Source organism: Hoplias malabaricus, chromosome X2 (assembly GCF_029633855.1).
Source record: "Hoplias malabaricus isolate fHopMal1 chromosome X2, fHopMal1.hap1, whole genome shotgun sequence".
Taxonomy (NCBI): domain Eukaryota; kingdom Metazoa; phylum Chordata; class Actinopteri; order Characiformes; family Erythrinidae; genus Hoplias; species Hoplias malabaricus.
In genome coordinates, this window is record NC_089819.1 from 31,186,883 (window position 1) to 31,193,195 (window position 6,313).

Sequence of the window (6,313 nt, forward strand, 5' to 3'; positions counted from 1 at the left end):
AGGGTGGTGGTAAGCGTGCCCCCCCCCCCTCTGGAAGTGTTCAAAACCTAAGTTGAGACATCCGTAGACCCCGGTGATGTGAATTTCAAGCCCGAGGAGTGACGCCCTCTGGGCTAGGGTGGTGGTAAGCGCGGCCCCCCCTCTGGAAGTGTTCAAAACCTATGTTGCGACATCCGTAGACACTGGTAATGCGAATTTCAAGCCAGTGGAGTGACGCCCTCTGGGCTAGGGTGGTGGTAAGCGGGGCCCCCCCTCTGGAAGTGTTCAAAACCTAAGTTGAGACATCCGTACACTCCGGTGATGCGTATTTCAAGCCCGAGGAGTGGCACACCTCTGGGCTAAGGGGATGGTTTGGGTTGCCTCCCCTCTGGAGGTCTAAAATGACTTCCATGGACCCCGGTTATGCGAATTTCAAGCCCAAGGAGAGACTAACCTCTGGGCTAAGGGGGTGGTGGTAAGTCCGGCCCCCCCTCTGGAAGTGTTCATAACCTAAGTCGAGACATCCGTAGACCCTGGTGATGCGAAGTGACATGCCCGAAGAGTGGTGCCTTCTGGGCTAAGGTGGTGATAAGCCTGGCCTCTCCTCTGGAGGTACACGGTTTTTAAGTGAAAATTTTCTAAGTCCTGCAACTGAGATTTTAAGAAAATTCATGACCCCCTCAAGCCTTGTAGTGAGTCCGAGGGAGGTTCATCATTGTCTGTCATACGAACGAGGTTCTGATGCCTTGAATTCTGTGGGCATATGGTTTTCCAGCCTGGTCCTGTCAGGATATTAGGAAGGCATTAAATCAGACATAAGTTTGGGTAACAACGATTCGAAATGCCCAAAGGAGTGGTGACCCGATGGGCTTGAAATAATGGGAATGTCCGCTCAACTTCCCTGGATGTGTTCAAAACCTAAGTCGAGACATCCGTAGACCCCGGTGATGCGAATTTAATGCCCGAGGAGTGACTAACCTCTGGGCTAGGGTGGTGGTAAGACCGGCCCCACCATCTGGAAGTGTTCAAAACCTAAGTTGAGACATCCGTAGACCCCGGTGATGCGAAGTGACATGCCCGAGGAGTGGCACACCTCTGGGCTAAGGGGATGGTTTGGGTTCCCTTTCCTCTGGAGGTCTAAAATGACTTCCATGGACCCTGGTGATGCAAATTTAAAGCCCGAGGAGTGGCACACCTCTGGGCTAAGGGGATGGTTTGGGTTGCCTCCCCTCTGGAGGTCTAAAATGACTTCCATGGACCCCGGTGATGCGAATAGATAAGCCTGAGGAGTGAAACCCTCTGGGCTTAACTCGAGAGAGTTCGATTGGCCTAGGATGGGTGGTATACCAGTTCAAAGCTGAACACTGGTAGAACTGACTTGACTATCTGCCCTTAGCCCCCCCGATGGTTCGTTCGATATATATGCCCGGAGAAGTGCCCCCCCCCCTCTGTCCGCAATCGCAGCAAGTACCACACGGGAACACTTTGGTTGTAGATTAAGAAATAAATTGTATTTATTTCACACAAAACATAAGCCCAATGGGGGTGCAGAAACACAGAGTGAATCCCGGCTGGGTTGCACTTTGAAGAGGTCCGGTTCAGGGCGCTTCGAGGGAGGAAAGACGGTTCTCACGAGCCCGCATCACATCGGCCACAGAGAGGCCGGCTCGGTAGAAGGCCCAGGCGCGGTGATGTTGGAATGACACATACTTGTAGTCACTCGATCTCGATCGTCGGCCGGCAGGTTTGAAATCTGGAACAGAGATGAGGTGTCAGAAAAGTAGGAAGGCCGGCCGGGTCAAGAGCCACATAAGTGCGACACTCACCTGATTCGAAACAGCCGTGCGGATGAGGTTGAAGGCCACCGCGCCTCCAAGGCCTGCATCTTGCCACGTGAGCCGAAGAAGGTTGTTAGCATTATGCAGCTGGTTCCCCCCCCGGTCCAAGAACACGAACCCGTCCTGGGTCCCGTGCAAGTCGGTGAGAACGGTCAACCAAGAGAGCTCAGTGGCGGACAACCCGATCGGAGCATCACCGGACGAGGCACTGGTCTTATGGTTGCGGATGTAGATCACAAAGCCGGCATAATCCGTGGCGCTGGCTTGCCTCAGCTCCTGCATGGTCATGTTGCGAAATACCACCGATGTCCTGTTAGCACGGACAACAGGCCGAGGAGGTAGCCCTGGAGCATACGTAGTGGTGACCGGCGGGCGGTATCCACTGTCCGGGCCTCTTCGATCAGCTGAGGGATTCGGGTCTTAGCGTGGCTTAGAAAGACCCTGAAATCCGATGGTGGTGGCAAGCGACTTAACTTGGCCCGCTTCACGCGTTGAATGTGGCCCAGAATCGTGTGAGCAAGGTCCCTATTTGCCTTGGCGAAGGTCAAATGAATCCTCTGGAGCTCTTCGGTGCTGAGCCCAGAAATCTCCGGGCTGAAGGCGCCCACATGTGAGATGAATGCCTTGGCGCTGTGGAGATAGCACTTGACGGTGGTCGATGTGTATCCCAGCTTCTGCAGGCTCTGGACCCAAGTCGAGACTCTGGAGTGATGGACGAATGACAGGTCTGTGAATTCGCAGCCGGCCGGGGCACAGTGAAGCAGGAATCGAATAACTTGGCCCCGTCACTGGCAAGAGTTTTCGACGTCTATCTGGGATGCATCTGCCCTGAGGTAGATGTCCTGGAACTCCTCTACCAAACGGCTGGCGTAGGTGTCCCGAAACCGATGCGGGACCACGAGGACAGGGAGTAAGGTTTTGGTGATCTGGCAACCCGTTTGGCTGTTTCTGTACCCGTTTGGAAGCTGTTTTGATCGCTCGGGTTTTCCTGTTTACTCGTTTCCACTGTTATTTCTATATTTATATCTGTTTTTATAACCTACTAACCATCCATAGATCTATCTTTTAGATTGTCTCCGCAGGAATATTCATTACAGAGGCACTAAAACTGCCACCGGACCCTGGAGTAACGTTCTTGGTGTAAGTTACTAAAATCAACTAAAAGCGGTAAGTACCTGCAATTCCATGGCTACTACTGGCTGTTTTGCTTGCTCAGAGTGTGGCATGTTTAGTTTAACCCCCTTTTCCACCTCTAGCGATAAAGATAGTGGTTGTATTTGTACTAAGTGTCAGCTAGTTAGCTCTCTGGTGGATAAAGTGGACCAGCTAGAAGTGAGCATCCGGAGCTTATTATTGTTAAGGGATAAACAGCGAGATTCAGTGTTAGCAACTCCGGGTGCCTTAGGGAGAGTTAGCACCCCCACGACTCCGGCGTTAGAGCCCTCACAGCGGGGTGAATGGGTGACGTCTCGGCGTCATAGCTGGAGAGCTAAGGCTGATGCTAACGCTGAGGCCAAAGCTAGCCCACCGGGACACCACGCTCCTCTGATTCGCGTGTCAAACAGGTTTGCCCTGCTCAGCGAAGCACCCGCTGAGGAGCCTGTTAAGAGTGCTCTGGTTATAGGAGACTCTATTGTTCGACACGTGAAATTAGCTACTCCTTTAGGGGCGCCGGCAGTAACAGTTAGCTGTTTATCGGGAGCCAGAGTGCCGGATATTAGTGGCAACCTTAGACTGTTAGCTAATAGGAGATATTCAAGGGTAGTCATTCATGTAGGGGCCAATGATATTCGTCTGCGGCAGTCTGAGGTAACTAAGGGTAATATTACAGAGGTGATTAAACTGGCCCAGACGATGTCCGATGCCGTAATCTGCTCTGGCCCCATACCAATGCGGCGTGGCGACGAAGCTTACAGCAGACTTTGGGCGTTAAACTGCTGGATGTCCAAGTGGTGTTCCGAAAATCAAGTGGGCTTTATAGACAATTGGTTTCGTTTTGAGGGCAAGCCTGGTCTTATAGGTAGGGATGGTATCCACCCCACGCGGGAGGGTGCTGCCTTACTTTCTTGCAGCATAGCACATAGTCTTTTAGTTAGTCAGCAGAGTAGTGTAGATAGCTGCTGACAATCCAGAGCCGGGACCAGGCCGCAGACAGACAGGCTAAACCAACCGTCTGCGAACTGTCTTGAGGCGTCACCCAGGTTCAACTGTATTGAGACTGTGTCTTTCCCCCGAACTAAATGTAAAAGTAGAAAAACAAAATCAGCCTGTTTCAGCAACCTAATCAATATTAAATCATACACAACACCTAGCAGCAACACCTCAGAACTAAAATTTGGGTTACTCAACATAAGATCACTAAACTCAAAAGCACTCATCATAAATGATATTATAAGTGATCATAAATTCAATGTTTTCTGTCTCACGGAAACGTGGGTTAGACCAAATGAATATTTAGCACTAATTGAAGCCACCCCCCTAGGCTATAATTATGCACATAGCCCAAGAATATCAGGCAAAGGAGGTGGAGTATGTGTAATTTACCAAAATACCCTAGAAATTAGTCTTAAACAATGTGACACCTTCTCTTCTTTTGAGGTTCTCTCCACTATTATTACAAATCCGGTCACAAAAAAGGACGCATTTTTATTATGCAACATTTACAGACCACCAGGGCCTTACTTAGAATTTCTGAAAGAATTCAGCGATTTTGCTACAAACCTAGCGGTGTGCAATCATAAAGTTATAATTGTAGGAGATTTCAATATCCATTTTGAGAAGGAATGTGACCCACTAAAAAAGGCATTTACCTCAATCTTAGACTCTATTGATATTACTCAAAATGTAACAGGGCCTACACACTACTGCAGCCACACTTTAGACTTAGTTCTGACACTAGGTCTTAACATTGACAAAATTAATATCTTACCGCAATCCTCAGCAATCTCCGATCATTACTTAATTTCATATGAGCTACGTTTTAGCCATAATATATGTAGGAACCCTCGCTATTCTACAAGGCGTATAATAAAACCATCTACCTCCCTACAATTTATAGAAAACCTACCAGAACTATCGACCCCAGTTCCAACTCCATCAGACCCAATGGACCTAGATGTACTAACTGATTACCTAGAAAATACCTGTCGATCTACTTTAGAAAAGGTAGCACCACTTAAACATAAAAGTATAAGACAGAAAAAGCTCGCACCATGGTATAATGATAAGACCCGTACTTTAAAACAAACATTACGAAAACTAGAACGGAAATGGCGATCAACCAAGCTTGAAGTGTTCCATTCTGCCTGGAAGGACAGCCTTATAGAGTATAGAAATGCCCTCACTAAAGCTCGCTGATATCTGGCCTCGCTGATCTCCAATAATAAAAATAATCCGAGAGCACTGTTTAGTGTGTTTTCTAGAATTACAAAAAATCAAGCAGGTTCTGAACAACTAATTCCAGCAACTCTCACCAGTAAAGATTTTATGGACTTTTTTAATAATAAAACTGAGAATATTAGACAACAAACTCAAGCCACAGGATCAAATCCATCCTGGCTGCCACCCAATGTGAATGATATAAAACATAATATAACTGTAAAAGAAAGACTTGAAACCTTTTACCCACTCCCACAATTAGAACTAGAGAAGATTATCACCTCCGCAAACTGTACAACTTGCACACTTGATGCAATTCCCACAAAGTTGCTCAAAGAAGTACTACCAGCTATTATCGATCCTCTTTTAACTATAGTAAACTCATCCCTTAGTCTGGGCCATGTACCCAAAGCTTTTAAACTAGCAGTTATTAAACCTATGATCAAGAAACCAAATCTTGATGCTAGTACACTGTCTAATTACAGGCCTATTTCTAATTTGCCATTTCTGTCCAAGATCTTAGAAAGAGCTGTGGCCCAACAACTTAGTTCATATCTACATAAGAATCATATATATGAAAAATTCCAATCTGGATTCAGGCAACATCATAGTACAGAGACAGCACTAGTCAAGATAACAAATGATCTTCTTCTTGCCTCTGATCAAGGCCACGTATCCCTGTTGGTGCTTCTTGACCTAAGCGCAGCCTTCGATACAATAGACCACAATATTCTCATAGAAAGGTTAGAAAACATGGTTGGAATCACAGGGACAGCCCTATTATGGTCCAAATCATACTTAACGGAACGTTATCAATTTGTAAAAGTAAACAATCTAAATTCAAATTATTCTAAAGTAAGATTTGGAATTCCACAAGGCTCTATTTTAGGACCATTATTATTTACATTATACATGTTACCGCTAGGCACAGTTATAAGAAACCATGACATTAACTTTCACTGTTACGCAGACGACACACAATTGTATATTTCAGCCAAGCCCGATGACAAACACAGATTAAAGAAAATAGAGGACTGTGTAAAAGACGTGAAAGGCTGGATGTTGCGTAACTTCCTCCTTCTAAACAGCAACAAAACAGAGGTCCTGCTTTTGGGTCC